Here is a 21,696-nt window from a genome sequence, read left to right on the forward strand (position 1 = left end):
TCCTTGGGGAACTTCAAGACTCTCTTCTACATTTCAAGCTTTCTGAAAACTGTATTTAGAAAAAGCTAAAACCAACCCAAAATCCTTAAGAAGTTATTCATCTATTCTTGTGGTGTGTTGGCTTGGGTGTCGGTATCCTTTCAGTGCTGAGAAAAATAAAAGGCATCTCCCTCAGCACGCTTCTGGTTTTCATCTTTGTTAGACAAAATGTTTTTCTTTTCTGTGATGAAAACAACAAGGAAAACACTGCCAAATTAATCGCACCCATCTTCCAGTTGCCTCTGTCGTGCTCCTTTTGATTCAGTGACTTGCCAGAATTTACCCATTGGCACAACAGTTATTTTTAGACACGTTGTTGGATTTTAAGGAAAGCTCACTGGTGCATACAAATTATTCATTTAAGCGGTGATTTGAAAATTATAATATATATCTCTAAGAGAGTGTCAGAAAAGCATAAAATGCAGTCATTCTGGAAGTGGTAATTGTAGGCAACAATTTCTTGGAAGATCATTCTGTTTTGAATGACACCAGCAAATAAAAACCACAAATAGAGCAAGGATCAAAGTGCCCTTTCTGCGCTGGCTTGTGGATGTTCCCTCCAAACACCAGCTTGCCCACAGCTGTGACAACACTGTGCTCAGTGTCAGAAAGCACTTACCTCACTGCAGCATTCTAACGCTGTTGTCCCAGAGCCCATCAGCTCAGGGAAGGCAGCTTTCATGCTGGGGTGAGGGTCAGGGTGTTGGTAACAGGTCACTGCCAAGACACAGGCAATCTAATTCCTCATCTGTGACCTATCCTATAAGTGCTAGTATTTACAAGGAGATGCCTCATTGCTTTAATACTTTCCACAGTGCAACATCAAATGATGTGCATTTAATGAACTCAGTTTCCCTGTCCGTCAGTTCTCTATTTAGGGCCTTAGCACCATATCTTGCATGTGTGATGCTCCTGAATCAATGCAATGGTGATGCCTTCATGTTTTAGAAAAAGTTCTGCATCCACCCTGCTTAACCCAACAGCATGTCTCCTGTTCTAGTTCTCTCCTTTCTCATCACGTCAGTTGTAAGCTGCTCAGCTGTCTAATGCCTGGATTTTTATCCCATCTCATTTATCAACACTCTCATGTTCTCAAGGTGCTGGCTTGCCCTTGGTTCTCTTGAATTGCCCTTTGTGCATGAAACATTCTCTTTAATCTGCTTCAAAGTCGCTTCTCTCCTTTACCAGGCCCTTTTTGGTAGAGACTTGGGTGAAGCTGTACTGAGATGGTTCTAGGGGAAAGTATGAGGGACTGAAGAGGGAGAAATGAGATGGTGAAGACACCAGATGTTACAGACATTTTGTGATAGTGTAGAGCCTCATAAAAATATAGGCAATGGCTGCTTCTCTGATCCCTCCCATTTACTTGGTATGGCTCATTTAGGTTTATGAGATGTCTGTCTGGTATTCTAAGGTCTCCCAGGTGACTGGTTTTGGGAGAACTGGAAGCTGTATGGTCTAAGAATATGGCACTGCACAAAGCTAATACACCGTGCTTCTCACTAGGGCAAAGCAAGCAAAGATGTTTCCCAAGGAATGTAATCTGTCTTGGCCAGAAACCATCAGCTGTGTCTACACAGCGTGTAGAACAAGAGGGACTTGCTGTGCATCTTAAGTGGCTTCTACATTACACCTGCAAGTTAATGTCTATGTGAGGCACCTACAACTGTTGCAAGAATTTCTTAGTTTTCTCCAATTTCATAGTGGAAAACTTGCTCTGAATGTACTTGACACCTAAATATCATCCAGTCCTTGGGGACTATCAGATGGTGACTGTTTGCATATTGTTTGGACAACATGCTACATAGCAAATGAGCTAAAAAATTGATATTCAATAGAATCCACAAGGCAGGGCAGATGGACTGTTAAAGGGGTTGGACTGTACATATGTGCTTCAGTCTCTGCTGTCAATAACTGCTTTAATGTGCCACTTACTGAGTGGCGGCTGATTAAAATATATACTGGCTAACATTAATCCAGGGATTTTTTTTGTCTTTTTTTTTATTGTTGTTTTCAAAAGACATAAAACACTTATGCAGCCAACCAAAAATATTTGGAAGGCTGTTCTAACATATGCACAGGGACTCAGTCCCCTACAGCAAGGTGTTGTCTGTCTATTCTGTATATTCACATCCGGAATCATGGGGTGAGAGAGGAGATGTCTGATGTCAGGCTGCTGGTCTGTCTTCTCCCTAGCCAAAAAACTAGTGGTAGGGGGAAAATCCTCTCTTGAGGACTGGTGATCTGAGGATCCTGTGATTAAAAGTTATAATTTGTACAGGAGAAAATATTAATTAGGAGATGTGCTTGAGCAGCTAAAAAGCAAGACAGACTTCCTGTGAAGTGGGTGGGATGACAACAGCTTGTGCATGGCCCTTGGAAAAGTTCATGGGTTGCTGTGCTCTTTGTGTGGCTGGTCTACAAACAGCATATATCCAGACCCTGTTGTAGTATGGAGATGATCTGAATTTTTAAAACATAAAATTGCTGGTTCTGAAAATCACAGTTCCAATTTGCTTCTCATTGCTATTGTGTTCTTTAGGAAGACACTGCAGGTTTGAAATGGCTTGCTGACAGATTGCAGTTGGCCTGAGGGGATCATTAGTGTACTTTCCTTGGAGCTGTTGAGCACGTGCTCTGTCTTTAGGAGATGATGCTGTCCTCTGATCAAAGGAAGGTGTGTGATCCAGGAAAAAACAAGCAACTGACACAAGTCACACACCTTGCAAAGTCCATGGCAGCATGAATTGGTGATTTTTTTGTTTGTTTATTTGCAGTAGCTTGAAATCTTTTTCTCAGTTTGATCTCATAAGCTCTTGTTCAGTAAGCTAAGAGGGAAGTGGCTGTGTGTTGAAATTCTTGGCATTTCCAGAACAGAATGTAGTGAATTTGGCGACATGGAAGCATCTAGCTTCCCATTTTAAATGAATTAAATCTGATGTGTTTTTAGAGTGGCATTTCAAAAGCAAAGCTGAGTCCTTCAGGTTATTATGTAGAAGCCTGTGTTCCCACCTGGATCTCTGTGCTCAGTGATAGTATTCAAGCACATTCACGGTGATGCAAATGCAGCACAGCTGGAACAGCCATTTCATTTTGGGTGCTGCTGCTGCCAAAACTATAAGCCACAGGATTGTTTAGGAACACTGGTGTAGGAAATACTTTAATCCGTGTTTCTAGGAAAAGTATTTTCATTTTCTCATGAATGAGACTGTCTTCAAACACAATTTCATAGAAACTTCTTTTCTTTTCTCAGACAGCAGTGGCTCCTTTGTCCTGATAAGGGTCTCACTATGGTAAAATTCAGTCCTGTTTTATTGAGTTAGACCTACTAGCATGGAGAGGGGATGCTCTCCATGGAGCAGGAAAAATGAAAGGAAAATGATGGTTTCTGAGTTGAAATCTGATGGAAATTGCATTGCGTGATTATTGTAAAAATTTTGTTTCACTTTGTATCTTTGTATTAAAGATTTTAATCCATGGAAAGTATTTAAGCAGAAAACACTGCAGAAGAGTCTTCCAAAAATCCCATTAAATGTTATTTGGCAGCCATTCTTAGAATGCTGAAAGCCAAATACAAAGAATGCACTGGGTTACTTACATTTACTGACAAATACTGTCTAATACAGTTTTTATAAAAAGAATTCAAATGTAATATTAAACTACATTAAAGAAATATCATTAAGCTTGCAAAATTGAGCAATCAAACACAAGGTTGTCAGTGTAACCCTGATTCAGGCCCCACGTGTATATGCATTATGATGCAGTCTTTAATTACATGATCACATACTATGTATTTTTTTTCTTCCTGCTTCACTCAGTGAGCAGGATGAATAGCCCTTGCTAAATGAGCAGCTATTCAGCACTGTGTTTTCCCTATTGTTCAGTGTGTGCTCCCATGCTTTATTTATGTCACGCTATTCAAACTTGGCTCTGAAAACAAAATTCATATCTTCTCATGGGCTTTTTAACAGCAATTACCAGTGCAGGATCTGAGAGCTCCACAAGTGTTGATGTCGACTTTCATCTTACAGGCTTGTTTTGAAGATAAGGAGTGAGAGAAACTTAGGGAAGTGGAAGCAAAATGTATAACAGCCAAAGGTCTTCTGCCAACTTGGGCCACTCAATTTAAGACCTTTAGCATCTGATTCTTTCGTGCCAATATTGCATTCTGTTTAAGTGTAGTTTCTCTAAACTAAAGACCTGTGGCTGTGTCCCTGCTGTACTGCCCATCTCATTGTTCTGTTGCCTTGGTTATGAGACTGTCCTTTCTTTTCCTATTCCCTTGGGTCTAGTTTAGCGTGAACCTGTCTACTGCCTTTACTGACTAACCTCAGCATGTGTGCTGGGCTGTACGGATGCATACGACACTGACATGAGTAGCTAAAGATGGAGTGCATTTAGTGAGAATGAGATTGCACAGTATTTTTCACTTCTAAGGTAGAGCTTTTTGTTGATCACGTTCTGCTTGTTTCATCAAAACTCATAGACTTTCCAGCATGGATAGATTTTCATAAGGGTAATGTAAAGAATATCTACCCCTGTTACATCCTGGTGCCTTCCAAGCACTTGCGGGGCTTAGAAAGAAAAGTTCATCTGTGAAGGAGATAATGTTGCAGTAGACAACAGTGACATCAGTAGTGTTTGACCTTTATTTTTTGGACATTGGGATGTTTCCCTCCAACAAGTTTTGCTTAAGGTGGAGGTCTTGCTGGAGAGCTACTGAACCTCCTCGTCATGAAAAGGGTCAAGAGTCCAGAGGGCACAGGAGAGGGTATAGATGATCACAGCACTGCTGATGAGCTTGGTTGATTCCAACAGAATCTGCTAAGCAGGTCAGGGGCACCAGGTAAGACTGGGCTGTTTGCTTGCACTCTGTCATTTAGTTAGTGCACCTGTGCTTGGGCTGGTGTTGTTCTTTGCTGGGTTTAGTTGTTGAGTGGTGGAGTGTAGTATGCAACTTATTTTTATTCCGTTTCACCTAGGTTGTTGAGTATTGCTTTAAGTGTTTTCACTTTCCTAATTTATTATCCTAATAAGAATCTGATTTTTCAGAAAAAGAGAAGTAGAGTTCATGATAGGGAAACAATACTTAAGCAGACCTCAAAACTTTGGGGCTAACAGAAGAAAACCTGTGTTTATTTACTATATTGTTGAGAACAGCTGAATTATTTTTGCTGAACTATGTACTTCAAATCAGCTACAGGCCAAGGCTTGTTATAGAAATAGTATTGTTTACAGTGGCTTACCTTAGTGAGGGAAAAAGAAAACAAGCTCATATAAGGGGAAGACATGGAATCTTAATGCATGGGCTTGCCACCTTAGCAGTTTAGAGGCCAAGTTTTCAGCTAGTGTAAATGGTAATGCTTACCTGGACTTCAAAGGTGGCACGCTGTTGGAGCAGCTGGCAATCTTGCAAATGTTTTTCAAAATAATGTTTGTTAAAGTTGGAATGGAGGGGAAAAAAATACAGCTACAATGCCACCCATCCCCCTCTGGATTCCTGAAGGAGTTCAGAAGTTGGCAGGATTGTCTCATGTCTGTTGAAGATACGAAAATGTCCCGTTCTGTCCCAGAGCCAAGTAACAAAACTTGGGTATTTAAGCACTTTCTGGCTGGTGCAAATGCCCAGTTTTATTTTGTTGTGTTTATTTATTGTGTGTTGTGTTTGTTTATTCGGAGGGGTTGGAGTTCATGTGTATTTTGAGGTATCATTGAATGCAATTTGTGTTAAGAGGTCTCTTTAGGTTCTGCCTACGGTGGTAAGTACCATATAATGTTCTGCAGTCTCATTTGTGCATGTGAGACGTGCAGTCTCATTGGTGGCTTTTTGTGTGGTCTGAAATCAAGTGAGAAGCCAACTAACAAAGGTTTTTAATTCGTGTTTTGGTGAAAAAGAAAAGGTTTTTCAGCTCTTTCAGATTTTTAGCAATTTGTTTCTGAGAAGGTCTGCATGGATGGCAATTCAGAGAAAAATGAAGTGAGAGAAACAAAGCAGGGCTCATGTAGTGAGTTTGTGTTGCTGTATTCATGTATCCTGAAAATGTAGATGTGGGCTGCTTGCAAAAACTCCTGTGTCTGGAAGCACACATGCATGAATAATGTCACAGTCCTGAAAGCAGGGGACTCCTGCCTCCGCTACCTCATTCTAGCCTGTGTGAAATGCCAGCTGCGATGAATCGTCATATCTGTAATTCATAGAGGAGCTCTCTCTGAAAGAAATCTGATTTCCTGAACATATGTACAGACAGGTTGGCAAATACCAGTTCTCTCCCTATCACACAGAAAGCTCTAGCAACTGCTGAGTTGTGTTTACAGATTCTTCAATGTTAACAAGTTCGTCAGGTGCACAGGTTACCACTGGAGCCCAATGAGAACTGACACAAGGACAGGCAGATATTTCATTGACTGGGCATAAGGAGAACAACTCAATTGCACTGAAATTAGCCAACCATCAGGGGTTGATGTGGATTTGTCTTTACTGTTATAATTAAACTGCTTAGGCGAAGGTGCTCACAAAGCCTTTCCATGGTTGTGGATTAAAAAAAAAAAATATAAAAAAAATCTATTTGAAGCTTTGGATTTATTATTATTTTTTTTTTAATATATGCTTCATTAAACCTACTTGCAGTGACTGCAACACAAGCATGTAACCAAAGAGTTAGCTGGCCTCAGCCCACAGGTTGTGTGCAGGTGTCTGCAGGTTGGACCTGCTGGAAGCTTGAATTACTTGCTCTGCAGGTGTTGGGGCTCGCTGAAGAAGCAGATGTGAGGACCAACTTATTTTATACACCCATTAACCTTGCTTGTGCACAGTGAACTGACTCCTAGGCTCATCTCTATGCCTGTTTCTTTTTGGACATGAAGAGAGTAATAGAGAAGAGTCATCTGTTGTTAAAGTGCATTGGCTAATGCTCTTAGCGTTCTGTGGCTTCTACTTTGCTACAGGCAACAGCAGCTGAATAAATAGCTCTTGGTTTGAATCTCAGTGGCCTTCTCCTTTAAATGCCTTCATTTCTAGGATTCCTTGCACAACGGACTTGTTTCCCCCTCTGCTTTTCAGGAGCACCCACTAGACATAGAAATCACCTAGAAGGAGAGCTTTAATTATGGAGTCAAAAATGGTTTGTCGGATAGTGACTGGTGTGTGTGGGAGCTCTCTTCTTACCGTGCATCTGTCTAGCTATGTTTTGGAAAACACAGCAAGGAGTCCTCCCTTCAAAGCCAGGAGCAGCTAAGCAGGTTGGGCAGGGGTTACTTTAAACTGCCCTTCTCCATCTGCTGGCAAGTTGCATGCAGTTCAGCTTTTGCACAAGGCACCTGTTACAGCAGACAGCGAAAAGTCATTACAAGCTGTCAGCTTCAGCATGCTGTTCCACCCTGGCTCCCGATCGCACATCCTAATGGGCTGTGCCATGGTAGGCTGCCTGTCACACTGCACAGGCAAAGCTGCTGCATCTTGCCAGGAATTACACTTTGCAATGTACATTAGAAGCCTGTGTGGGCTGCTGGCAAGAAAGAACAACAAAGAATTTCCTGGTAAAGTAAATGACTATCAAGGAATCTAATTTTTCAGAGAGCGGTTTGTGTGCTGTGCGATGTGCACTCCAGCTACTTTGCCAAGTGCTTCTCTTTTTACTTAGCACCTGTTTGGATAATGAGAAAAGAAAAAAAGTAGGAACTTGCTCTTACATGTGGAGCAGGGCTTTGGGATGTTTCCTCGCACAGAAGTGAAGCAATCCACTTTCTGACAGCCTTTATACTGGCCTGCTTCCTGTCACAACCAGTCTGCTACTGGTAGCAACTAGAGGCAAGAAGCTTAGCTCTCTTGGCATCTTGTGTTAGAAGTGAAGCATCTTTCATGGCATCTATCCAGAGGTTTTGAGGTGAGACCCATCAGACCCTTCCCTTAATTCTCTCAGACAGGCATTCTCCAGCTTGTCTAACTTGTATTTTTCCTTCAGGAAGTCCAGCTATCCCTTATCTGCTAATAAGTCCCTCTGTTGTGTCCAACACTTATGGTTGAGCATCCTGCCTCCAGATGCTACCAACTGAAAGACTGGCTGGCCATTTTCTCTCTGGGATTCTGAGGATTTTGGTAACTACCTTGTTTTACCATACCTGACAGCCTGTCTCTGGGGATTCTAATCTAGTTATACTACAGTGCACTCCTTGTACCCAACTTAGGTTTTAGTCAGTGCTGGTGCAGTCGAGAACTTAGCAACAAGCCCAGAAGAGCATGCATGAATAGAAGCAGCTTTCAAATTTGGGTGGATGGCAAAATAGGACAGCAGAGCGGTTCCCCTCAAAATATCAGTGCCTGCCCTGTGAATGATAAAATGGGAAATCTGAATTGTGCAACGAAAGATTAACAGAAGTACAAGCAAAATTAATGACTAGGTGACTGGCAGTGGTAGCAGAGAAGGCTGGTGTAGTGTGGCTCAATAGGAATTTGTTTCCTGTAATGCAGTGGTTGTATTTTAGCAGATAACCAGAAATCCTTGACATGACTGAAGGAAGCTTTCTGCCATGGTAGTGCGTGACAAACCTCTCTGCCCCCTCCAATGGGGATGGCTGGGGTGGTGGCAGGACTGGGACACAGCAGGGATAGGGGAAAGCTGGGCAGTTTCCAAAAACCTTTGCAGTGACTGCTCAATTTCTGGCTGCAGCATGGGCCTTCTTGCTTGCAGAGGTTCCCCAGAGACCAAAAATTGTATCCAAAAAGGCAAAGAAATATCTGAAGTTTTGAGTGTGGAGTTTTGGAATTTTCTTCATTCAAAAGATTGTTTTAAAATGGTCTCAGTTATTTATTTATTTTTTTTTAATCAAATCTTTACAGGGAAATTTTGAAAACTTACGTGAAGAGCAGACCTCTGTAGGAATCATACAGGGAAAACTTCATAAGCTTTTTGAAATAATTTATTAGCTTTGGAGCTTTCTCTGGGTGGGATTATCATGGGTTAAACGTTTTCAAAGCATTCTAGTTTTTTAAAATGCAATTGTGAACCCTAAATGGATGACTAGTAAGATAGGTTGCAGCCATATTTTTCTTCAAACAGTTGGATAAGAAGATGAAGTAAAAGGCACTTCTTGCATCTTTGCCTACAGAATGACTGGCACTTGGTCTGGAACAGCTCTCTTTGAGTTCTGAGTACAGCTGAGTGTTCATGAGGGAGAAACTTTGTTTGCTTGTTATCTTTTTCTTCCACTGAAGTTTTGTCCTAACCCCGAGCCTAGACAAGGTGTGTTTTTCTCCCTGATATTGGTTCCTCAGAACTGCTTCCAGTCTCTTGAGTCACACATTGCTGTATGCACCTGAGATGCATTAGAGAAGGGAACCATGCAGCTCACAGGGGGCATCTGTCCCTCTCTTACGGGTGTTCGATTGCAAAGAGGTTGTTTTTATGAAGTCTCCTCCTCACTGAACAGATAACATACACATTTTCCACGTTTTTTTTAAGTTTTGTGTGATTGTCCAGTGATTGTAAGTAAGAATAATTCTGGGTCAGCTCATGATGTGAAATGTGTAGTTATTTATTTCTGCTTTTCTCTGTTGCAGTTATAGCTTTATTTTGTTCATGGTTGTTACTGTGTATCAGTCTCTTTTTCAGTTAGGTGTTTAGTAATCTTTTTATTGATCACTGTGATAAGTCTGACAAGAATATTATAAGCAGAAGGCCAGGGAAGCCAGATGGTATCTTTGCTCACAGCAGCATGTAAATCCTCAGCACAAATGCACATCAGACCCATCTACCTCCTTAACAGTAGAGTTATCTATCTGTACTGGTGGGTAGGATGGTCTAATCCCAGAGCTAAAGACTGTAATTCTAAGCAAACCTTTCAAATCCTGTATCAGGCATCACCTACTATCTTTTTTCACCCCTATTAGTGCCAACACATTTTTACTTTTTCTGAAATCCTGATGAAAGAGAGAACAATTAAGCAAATTCAGGTAATGGGATTTCCCAAAGATAATCACTTTCTGAAGACACTAAGAGGAGCTTGGCTACAGTCTTTGCCCTGTGAACTCTCACAGGGAAGATTAGCATGTCGTAAATGTTCCCTTATGAGGATTTTTTTTGTTCTTTGTATACTGTTCTTTTATCTACTGCTTTATGATACAGCTCTGAACATCCCTTCCCACTGCCCCCTCTCAGTGTAAGCCTGCTCAGAGAGCAAGACGACAGTTCCTGGTGAGGATGTCTGGCCTGGTAGCACACGTTGGTGTGCTGGTGTGATGAGCCTGAAAAGCGAACACGGAGACCAATTCCCAAGGGAAAAGGACAGTGCAGTGCCATAAACTTCTGTTGGAGAGAAATGGGGTGAGAGAGAATACGTGTCCCATCTCTAGTACTGATTAATGTGAATCTATTGCCAGGGTTACGTTTGTGTCAGGTATCAGACTGTGATCTGCCTCTGATAAGACACTGAAAAGCCTAAAGCTTTTTATAGGCTTGTTACCAACAATTTTATGGAGGCAGACAATAAAGAACACAAATATTATGTTTTTATTGAGCCTAAGTTTTATTTCCATGGAGTGACATGCATCATCGTGAAGCAGTTGATAATCTTTCTTGCGTTGGGCAGCACAAGGAGCAACCACAATAAACATAAGGGACAGTGACATATTCTGGAAGTAACAACTGGAATAAATGATCAAAGTTCTTCCTTAGCATCAAAACAGCACAAGGTTCTTCTGTCTGCATACAAAGGAAAAGCTTTTCTTGCACTCAGCACACAATAAACTAAATTCCATATGTCTTAAAACTGAGATCTGGGATTTTGAGGTGGAGTGTGGGACCACGTTTGTGGTCTGCATGGCAATCTTTATTCAAACACTGTACGCTCCTGCAACTGATACAAGTGGCAGCTTTAATGGTAGCATTTGTTTACTATTTCTGAAATAGTAAACACCTTTTTTCCTTCAGAAAAAGCCACTGAATCAAGCTATTTGAATGCAGTCAGTTAAAACCACCTCAGTTTACAGGCTGATGTGAAAGAAGATATGTAATCACCAACAGATACGTAATAAAAATCCTGTCCATAGTCCCTACTGTAGAGAGTTTGTTGAGAAATTCCTGTCAATCAAGAAGAGTTATGATTTTTTTGACTGTAGGATGTAGAAATAATAAGATAGTAAGATGTAGAAATAATCATCCTCTGGGGTATGCCCTGACTGCCAGTATTCAAGGCTGATAGAATAAAATATATCCTCTAATTATGAGATTTGGTTGGCAGATGAAGAAAAGTGACTGAAAATGTTTTCATCTTCCAATTCTGATTTATCTCTGCCACAGATTTGTTACATCATCCAGAACATGAACTGAGCAGTCAGCGTGAAAAAAATATTCATATTGAATTTCTGTTTATTTGTAGTTAGGGGGATGTGTCTGAAAGATAACATTATCACTTATATTTTCAAAAGTTTAAAGCATTTGATTTAATTACTTTTAAACATTTCTAAATCAGCTTCGCTGTTGTCTTAGAGCTGTCTATTAACAAATATTTATGAAAATTAGATTTATGCTTCCAGAAATGGAAGTACCAGTAGCCACAGAGGGAAAAAGTATACTTCACAGCCAACTCTGTAATTGCTTCCTCATTTAAACGAGGATCTGGTGCATTGTTAGCTGTACACAAAGGTTCTGTCTTACTATGATGTCCCATTTTTCTGTTATCATGGGAAGAGGGATTCTATTTAATTTGCTGTCTCAGTTAAGTAATGTGTGAATAATTGTGGATGGTACTGTGATGCACTGTTTCTGTAGCAACCACCTATGGTTCTTGTCTGCACTTTCATGTTTCTTTCCAAGAATTTTCTTGCAACGATTTTCTTCTCAGAAGGGCTACTTGAATTATTTTTATAATCCCCATTTGTGTGTTGTGTTATTTGAAAGCTGCTGATGACCAAACAAGAAATTGGTGCGTAAATTACCACAGTGTTGTGGCAGTTGTAGGTGTCTACAGTCACCTGTATGCTTTTTTGCAGGATAACAGAGCCGTTTCCAAAGACAAGTGGAATTTGGGTTGAACTGTTATTACTGCAATTTACTTTGCATTACATTCATGCACTGCTGCAGTATTTCCTAAGTATTTTAGTGCTTGATAAATGCTTGGAATAAATGCTTTTTTTTTTTTTCTTTTCCAGCGGCAAATACTGAGTAATCAGGTATGAATTTAGGGCTCAAAATTCAGTGCTTAGGACTGTTGTCCCTATAAAGTTTTTCTCTTTCAATGAAGACTTAGCATAATGTATTTGGAAAGCTATTTAGCATTTGGACTTAAGGAGAGTAGTTGTTTTCTAAATGATGTCAGGTTTTTTAGCACACTGTAGCTTATGAGGTCTTAATGGAAACTGATATCTACCCATCTCTCTAAAACTGTCCTTAAATGTTAAAAATTTAAAAATGAGCGTTTTAAAAATGAGCATACTTTCAGTAGGGCTCACGAGCATCAGAGCTGCAGTGCTTTGTGTTTTCCACCACGGCAGATCTGTCAGACATCACACACTTTGGGCTGCTGCACCAGTCAGGTTAAATGCCAAGCAAGTATGTGTCCAGGGAAGCTGTTTAATTAGACCTGATCTGCTTAGTGCTTTCATCTTAATAAAGTTAGGAGCTTTTTGCTGTTCTTATGTAATCTAACAAAGCATCAGTATTTTCAGTGACAAATGGATCTTGATTACATGGCGAAGATTGATTACAGGTTTTAATTTTGCTGGACACAAAGCTTGTATTAATGCCCCCCCCCCCTCTAATAATCATTCAATTTACTCAAATCTACTCTAACTTTAGGCCTAGGATACTGGTGCTTCCTCTTCCTGGTGACAGTTAAACTCTCAGTGGCATCAGTTAAGCCATTTGGACAATGTGGTCCAGTGATCATGATGGATGGCTTTAATTTGGTATTCTTAGACCGTCTTTGATGTTGCTCCTGCCCCAGTGAAAAATTGCCACAGAATTAAATTAACGCTGCATCTCTTTTGTGTTCGTATACCAGCAGCCTGAGGGCATGTAAGCCTGCATTAAGAAAATAAACAACTTCTACCACAATACTGGTGTGGAGAGGAGGGAAAACTAACTCCCAATAGGGGTGACAATACTGATAGTCGAGGTCTTGGTTTCTCTGTATATGCATCAGTTGTGTTTTTTGCTGGGGGTTAGAAAAATACTGTATTTCCTTATGTGTGAGTATATTAAAGAAGAAGTATTTAGTCTTTTGAGAGAAACGCTTCCTATTTGTGCAGAGGGTCAGAAAACATCCAGTGTTACAAGGAATTGGTACAATAAAGGAGGGGGGAAAAAGAGATGAATAATTAAATGTTTTTAACTCGTGGTGTTCTTGTCTTTCATACTAGTGATTTGAAAACAGCCAGTTAGTCCTGTCCTCTGAATTCTTCTTGAGTGATCTCTGTACTGGTCAGAAATCATCCATTAACTTTTCTCTCAGCTGAGTGCATGTAAGTAAATGTGGCAAAATATCTATGTATCTTGAGGCTTTTTAGTCCAGTCTGGGGACTGCTGTCAAGCTCAGTGAGAAGTTTTGTTCCTCGTTTGAAATATAAAAAGAAGGAAAAAAGTCCCTCTTGGTACAGACTGTGATTTGAAATTACAGTAGCCCAAGACTGACCCAGTGATGACTGGCACTGGATTTCAGAACAGGCTTTTCTAGGAATTTTTCTGAGAATGTGATGAGCAGGATTGTGGTGTGGCCTGGTGGTATGCAGGAGATGCTGCTGAAGAAAGGTGGATAAGCCTGCTGCTCCGCAGGAAACAGGAGGAAACATTTTTCCCAATTTCTTCTTTGTCCTGATGCCTTTCCCTTCTACTTCCCTCTTCTGCTTTTTACAAAGCTGCTTTTCTTTTCCCACTGTGGTAGCTGTGCTCAGTGAGGATGCAGAGACTCCCTGAGGCAGGAGAGGAGCCATTTGTAAGCTGCTTCTTGCTGTGCTGGTAGAACATCTGTTGGCCAGTGAATCGATGCAGCCTGTATGTGGTGGTGAACTGCATCTGTCCTGCTTGGTAAATTTCAAAGTTATTAGAAAGTGAACAGCTTTAAATAGTTGTTGGCAATATAAACCCTTTCAGATGAAAAGATCATGCATCCCTTTTGATAACCTTGGTAATTGATTAATATCTTCACCTACTCCTCCTCTCACTTTGTTAATGTCTAATCTCTGAAATTCCTGATACACAACAAGAACAAAAAAAATCTTAAGGATCTAATAGGAAGCTATTTCACAATAAAATGCCTTAATTAGGATACTCCACCTACCTCATTTTGTCATTTTGTCATGCATTTTGGTCACAACAATCCCAGGCAATCCTACAGGCTTGGGGAGGAGTGGCTGGAAGCTGCCTGATGGAAAGGGACCTTGGTGTGCTGATGGGCAGTGGGCTGAAGATGAGCCAGCAGTGTGCCCAGGTGGCCAAGAAGGCCAATGGCATCCTGGCTGGGATCAGAAATGCTGTGGTGAGCAGCACCAGGGAAGTCATCCTGCCCTGCACTTGGCACTGGTGAGGCATCACCTCCAGTGCTGTGTTCAGTTTGGGGCACCTCAGTGCAGAAAGGAATGGAGGTGCTGGAGCAGGTCCAGAGAAGAGCAGCAAGGCTGGGGAAGGGCTTGGAGGATGTGTCCTATGAGGAGAGACTGAAGGAACTGGGGCTGTTCAGTCTGGGGAAGAGGAGGCTGAGGGGAAACCTTACTGCTCTCTTCCAGTACCTGAAAGGTGACTGCAGTGACAGGGGGATTGGTCTCCTCTCACTGGCAACAGGATGCGGGGAAATGGCCTCAAGTTGTGCCAGGATAAGTTTAGGTTGGATATCAGGAAACACTTCTTTACAGAAAGGGTTGTTAAGCACTGCAATGGGCTGCTCAGGGAAGTGGTTGAGTCACCATCCCTGGATGTGTTTAAAAACTGTTTGGATGTGGTTTTGCTCACAGACATGATCTGTCAGAGGGTTGTTAGAGTTAGGGTAGTATGGTCAGATTGTGGTTGGACTTGATGATCTTTAAGGTCTTTTCAAACCTGAGCAGTTTTATGATTCCGTGATTCAACCTTTCATCTTGAACCAATTGGATTCTATTTACAAGTAAAGATTAACATAGTGGTGGAGGTGCATATTTGGTGGATAACGATGCAGTTCCTCTGGAAGAAAAATCAAATGAATAAAACCAATTACTTCCTAATCCTAAGTCCACTCAGATCAATGAGAGCCTTTCTGATGACTTGAATGGGCTTTGGATCAAATCCTAGTGCACAAACTACAAATACTGTAGCTAGGTCATTTTATTCAAGAAATACACTGAGCTCGAGACGGTTCAATTTTCCACTAGCATATGCCCTTTTAAGATACCTCCCTAAATAGTAACATACTCACTGGCTCAAGTCAGGGCTATTTTACTTTCTAAAGGCCACAAGATCTTTACTGACCTATTGGCACTTCCACCAATTCTGCTAGTTTGGTTTCTATGACTGGTCTTCGGTTCATTCAGTAGCTTCAGTATTTAGATCCATACCAGTAGAGAAAATAAAATGAGTTTTACACTATTGAATTGAAGTGGTACTTACAGGATTCAAGAAGATTTTTTTGAAGTCTTAACCCTTTGGACACAGAAGTGTGGAAGTATGTTGCCTAGGCTGCTTTTCATTGCATACTTTGCCCATTTAACACCACTATCTGAGAATTTATTTAAATGTTTTTCTGTCTCACATAAACAAGGTGATGTGTTTCCTTTTCTTTTTAAATTATTTGATAATATGACTGATAGAGAAGTTACTGAAACACTTTGCAGTTCAGAGTGCATATGGTCTCACTGGCAACATTACCAGTGGTTAGACTCTTGCTAGAGCTGTAAAAAAACAGTGTTTTATTTCTTGTCACACTGGAGAAGTTGTAGAAGGAGATCATTGAATAGTTGTCGATCTGCTTAGAGGACATTTGATTCACCTTTTCCCTCAACAGAGTTAAGCTATCCTAGTGCTAAGGCACTGGGAATGTCTGTAAATGGCTGTTTGGCATCCCTGAAAATTAAATCTCTTTGACTTGGACACCTACTTATTTTAAAAGAAAACCGCACCAACTTGGTGTTCAAACACTGTCACTGTTCTTTAATCACTGTAAACCAAACAATCCTGATGCTAAATTTGAGATGCCAGTGACGTGGCTCCAGGAAGGAAGCCATTAAAAAAAAAAAGTATACATTTCATGGAAATAGCACAGCTGTAAGTTGAAAAGGTTTTCTATTTTGTAAGGACAGGATGAGTCTGGATAGTTTCATATAGTCAGCGTATCTTTTGGTACATGATTTCCAAAGAAGAATAAAACCTAATTTTCTGAATGGCTTTGGGATTTTCACAGATGCTTTCCAAAGAAGCGTGCGTTCCAGCGTTTCCTCTGAAGTATTAGAACAGAACAGTGTTTAAAACAAGATAGCTTTCTGGCTGTTAGGTGTGGAGCCCTTTCACTTCTTTCTGTGTATCTTTCAGTTTCGTATTTAAATCAAGAATAAAATAAGCAGCAAACACAACATGTTTTGGACAGAGCAGAGAATAACTGCCCGTGCTTCACAGTCTGAGCAGAGAAAATTAACCTTGCTGTCTGCAGTGTTCAGCTCTGTGCTTCTAGGTACTTATACAGCACTTGTGCCTCTGGGTTGGCTGGTGTTTTTTGGTCATTTCCTTTCTTTGTTCCAACGCATCCCAGCAAATATCAATATAACAGCACAGCTGATGGAAATATCTCTCCCTCCTCCCCTTTTGTGATAACTGAAGGCGTTATGCCTTCTTGTGCATTGTATTCCTCTACATTATGTATCTTCTGTCCCACCCCTCTTTTTTTTTATTTAAATATCTTCCAGTCAAATACAGAAAATTCAGATGAAATTCTCTTTTCCATCCCAACATGTAAAGCTTCAATACAATTACATGTTTATGTCATCCCCAGAGACTGGCATGCCTTTGCAGAGAATTGAAGTTTTTCTTTGTTTGTGGTTTGTTTGGAGGGGAAAAAAGAAACTTAAATACAGAAGTCAGTGGGCAAGGCAGCTACATCTTTAGTGCACACAGAGAATCCTTATTTGCTAATGCCAGATTTCTCAGTACTATGCATGACTGGCTGAACTTACTGTGAAAATTGGAAAAGTGTCTGAATGTCTGCTGCTTCTGGATTTTAAAAATAAATATAGTGGATCTGGCCACTGTGACTGGATTAATATGCTACTGTATGCTGTAGTTGTATACTTATTAAAAATGTTTTATGAACTTGAAATAATGCACTAATTCCTGCTGTCTATTATGACTTGCCCTACTTAATCCATTTTGCTTCTCTTGCTTTCCCCTTACCTATTTTCAGATTGACTTCATCCATTTTTTAATAACTATTTTTAGAAGTGAATGTCCTTTGTGGTGTATTTTTAATCATGCAGAGTTGCTATATTATGTTAAAGTCTTATTAACAGTTGACATGAGCTGAGAACAGTTCATTGTACTGGGCAGCAGAGTGCAGTAATTATGACTTCTTAAAATAACTTTGGCTTTTTTATTTGTCATTTCTCTCTTTTGAGAGATTGGAATGTAAAAATAATTAAAAAAAAGTCCTTTAAATCCCTTCTATTAGAGCATCATAAATCCTTTGCTTATCCAAATTGCATAATCAGGATGGAGTGACAGAGAAAAGGAGAAGGAAAATTGCTACTGCTTGTCCTAGTCTCCTTTCACTCTTTTGTGAAACAGCTGCACTTGCAGGCTGAGGGAGTCCCCTGGGAATCTGAACATTTACCTACTGGATGCCAGGTACCCTGTAGGTGATGAGTTACTGAAACCTGTACCTGCAGAATCACAATGGAGGCCTTCCTAGGTTGTCTCTCCAGAGGCAACAGAGGCAGCTAGGCAGCAGAGATGGTGATCTCTGTGGGAAGCTGAGTCTTCCCATAAGCTTTAGGAAGAGGACAGACTGGAAGCAGGAGGCTTACTACTATACTGTTGCTCTTGAGTACTTGATGTTTACTCTATTGAACTTTACTGGGTCTGCTCCTATTTAACATCTTTATTGATGATCTTGATTGAGGGGATTGAGTGCACCCTCAATAAGTTTGCTGATCACATCTTGGGAGGGAGGGAGTGTTGATCTGCCACAGGGGAGAAAGACACTACAGAGGGACTTGGACAGACTGGATTGTTTAAAAAGCATTTGGTGCTCAAGGACATGATTTAGCAGTGGGTTGTTACAGTTAGGGTAGTATGGTCCGGTTGCGTTGGACTTGATGATCTTTAATTCCATGTTTTGTAGCGCAAATGTCAGTGAGGAGAAACCTAACCTCAGTTTAATGACTGTATTCATTTGGCTGTTGGAACAAAAAGTCAAAATGAAGGCTAATGCATAATTTTCCTATGAGGATACAACCATTTATAAATAATAATATTTAGTTAGACTGCTCGTGGAGGCTCCTAATCTACAGGGCTTTATCTATCCCAAACTGTAGCCTCACAGTTTGTCACAGCCTTTCTGCTGCTAGGGTGGCATTACACAGGGCAGACCTCTCTATAGCCAGGAATGCTGCCTCTGGGCCGGTAAGCCTTGGGTGGGATGAATCTCTGGAGCTGATGGAAGCAAATCACAATAGGATCATTTCTGACAGGGCTGGGTTGCAGCAATTTTCTATTGTGAAGGTTTTTCAGTACACGTTCCCTCCCTCTCACAAAGGAGCCATTGCTCAGTGAAATGCAGAAGGGAAGCAAGCTTCATTCAAAGCTAACCATAATTAGCTAATAGCAATCATGTTGGCTGATTGTACTTGGGCAGTGGAACAAGATTCTTGAAGCAGTCTCTCAGGATCCCTTAAAACCACACTGAATTCAAAAGCAAATCTTATCCCTGCCAAGTCAACTAATCTCAGTACTAAATCATGAATTCTGCAGCTTGTATCCCTGACTGAGGAACATCATGGGGAAGCTGTCAGTGTGGAGGCACAGTGTGAGGTGCTTCTGCTGTGGATGACAGAGCAAAGCTGAAATGAAGACCTCAGAGACCTTCCCCTCAGTGCTTTGGGGACACTTTCCAGCCCTGCTGTCATACATGGAGTGCCATGGTGCATAGCCTAGTCTTCCAGGCTGGTACAACCCAACATTCCCACAGTTGCTGGCATTGTCCCTGAGCTCTCTTTGCTTTCCCAGAGACTTTGAAAATAATATCTAATGACAAGGGCCAGGTGAAAAATGTTCTTTTTCTGCTTTCTCTTTTCTGTTTCCACAGCAGAGAGTCTGGCTTTATCTTGCTCTCTACTTGTGCTATTAGCTTGGTCTAATCCCTTTCTGTTATCAAGGTGCCTTTTGTGAACAGATTGTCCCCTTGATTAGTTTTCCAGTGGAAAGGGAACTATAAATTGTGTGTGAAGGAAAACTGGGAGCTGCAAGAAGGATTAAGGAACTGAGAAGTCTGTCTCATCAGTTGCAGAGAGATGGGGAGGACGAACGCTCTGCTCACTGGACCTTTGCAACAAACTTCACTGCTACTTTCCCTAAGACAAAATGTGAGGATTTTATAATCCTCTTATAAAAGTTTATCTACGACACCACATGCTTACTCATGGTGTGGTGAGATAAGTGCCGTTTGCTAGGAAAGTGTAGAACTTGGATTTGGAACCTGGAGGTCTGTGCTGCGATAGGAAGTTGGACAGAGTTTATTTGCATAAATATTTCTTTTTTTTTATTGCTTTGTAGTTTGAGGAAATAAGTTGATATGTTGTGGCCTAAAGCCTAAATACTGGAAATCAGCTAGTGAATTAATATTGAAAGTGTAGGGAAAGTGTTTCAGTTGAACTATTAAGATGTGATTTGCTGCTTCTATCAAAGTGTCCGGTATGATTAATTTGCAAGCAGTGATGTAAAACACTGAAACAGAGCTGTCTACAAGTGTTCTCAGTCTTCCTTTTTAACACTTCAATCATCCACTGTGTTTTAAGTGTAGAATAACCTTGTCTTTTTTTCTTTGTATAGCCTTCTCAGCTTTGAACTTGCTTGTAGTTAGATACGTTGGAAGCTTCAAAGAAGTTTGAAGGCAAGTATGCTATCTAAATCAGAGCTGGAAGCTCCACATGTAGTTATCACATTGTAAGGACCTCACCAAGTTTCTCAGTCTGAATTTTTCCATGAATGAAGTTCATGCTTTGGAATGCCATCTGATTGTGTCACTGGCATTGTAACTGAGTGGAAGCTAGAAGTTTTGCATATGTAATTCTGAAATACCTCAGTTTGACACTGACTTTTGGCAGTTTCCAGTTGCTCCTGATCTAGGAGTTGTGATGCAAGTCTGCTTCAGTGATCATAGAAATTCTCACTGGTTTCATTCTGAGACTTCAAGGTGTGACAGCTCATTTTCAGTCTCTGTGGGGTCTATGATTTCATGTACTCCTTTGCACAGTTTCTGGCTACTCAAATCTTACAAAAATCATTCTTTGACCTGATCTCACCATTATTAATGATGTTCATGGTCTACAGTGAAATTCTTGATTCCATCAAAATGTCACAAGAGGTGGGGAAGAGTGCTTCCCTTTCCCTAAACCTGGTAGGATGTTCTGCACGAGCACAAGACCTGAGCATAGCTATGTGTTTGCTGTCCTCTTCATGTAATTGCCATAGAAACAAAATCCCAGGGAACATGCAAGAGTTATGTGCTTCAGCAAATCCAGATTTGGCCTAAACATCAAATCAATAAAGCAGGCTATGTATAATGACAAGGCATGGTTTGCATGTTGTAATTCAGTCTTTGTCCCCACAAATCTTAGGCAAATGTAGGCATTGGTGCTTATTTTGCTGCAGATACCTGCATCTGAGATTTAATCCCTTTGCTGAGCTCTTGGATTGATGGACTGTTCTGCCTTTGAGGGGAACTTGCTGTGCAATGGCTTGATTAAGGTACTGATGTTCTCTTGTATTGATTCATTGATAGTTCTAGTGATTAAGCCTGTTCACTTCGCTTTAAGTAAATATGTGGTTTTCTCCAGGTCAGTTCAGAACGGGGGGTACAGATTAAGCCAGTCAATTAGATCCATATGGCTAGCTGCACTAGTTGGCTTCAGCAGGTTTACTGGCTTCCTGGGTTGATTTTCAGCACCATGAATGCTAAGCAGTTGGAACCAGCTGGTGAATGTATTTCTAACAAAATAAGTTTGTAGTTTTCAACCATATCTATGGAAATATCACAAATAACTTTTTTTTTTACACTGAATTATTTGTTTCCCATATCTTTTCCCAAAAGAACCATCACTTTGCACACTTGGAATAAAACAGCTGCACTGTCTGCTTCCAGTCCCACTGTAGAAATGCTTGCAAAAGACTGATTTGGAGTAACATGGAGCAGCAGCTGGCAAAGGCAAGTCTGGCAATGACCATTCTTTAGCAGGCTTCCACTACATATATGCTGCTGCAAGTGAATTATTTACCAGCTTACATATATGAATAAAATATGTGCCTCAGGAAATCCAACTGGTAAATGCTTTTTTTTTTTTTTTTTTTTTTTTTTTTTTACTTTTTTTTGTAATTCCTCTCATAATGGTAGCTTTACATTTGTTGTCCTAGCCTGTAAGAGAAGAAAAGTGGCTTGGCAAGGACCTGCTGGTCAGTCTGAGGGAAAAGAGGGGGCTGTACCAGCTATGGAAAC

Source organism: Tympanuchus pallidicinctus, unplaced genomic scaffold, assembly GCF_026119805.1.
Source record: "Tympanuchus pallidicinctus isolate F22 unplaced genomic scaffold, pur_lepc_1.0 scaffold13, whole genome shotgun sequence".
Lineage (NCBI taxonomy): Eukaryota > Metazoa > Chordata > Aves > Galliformes > Phasianidae > Tympanuchus > Tympanuchus pallidicinctus.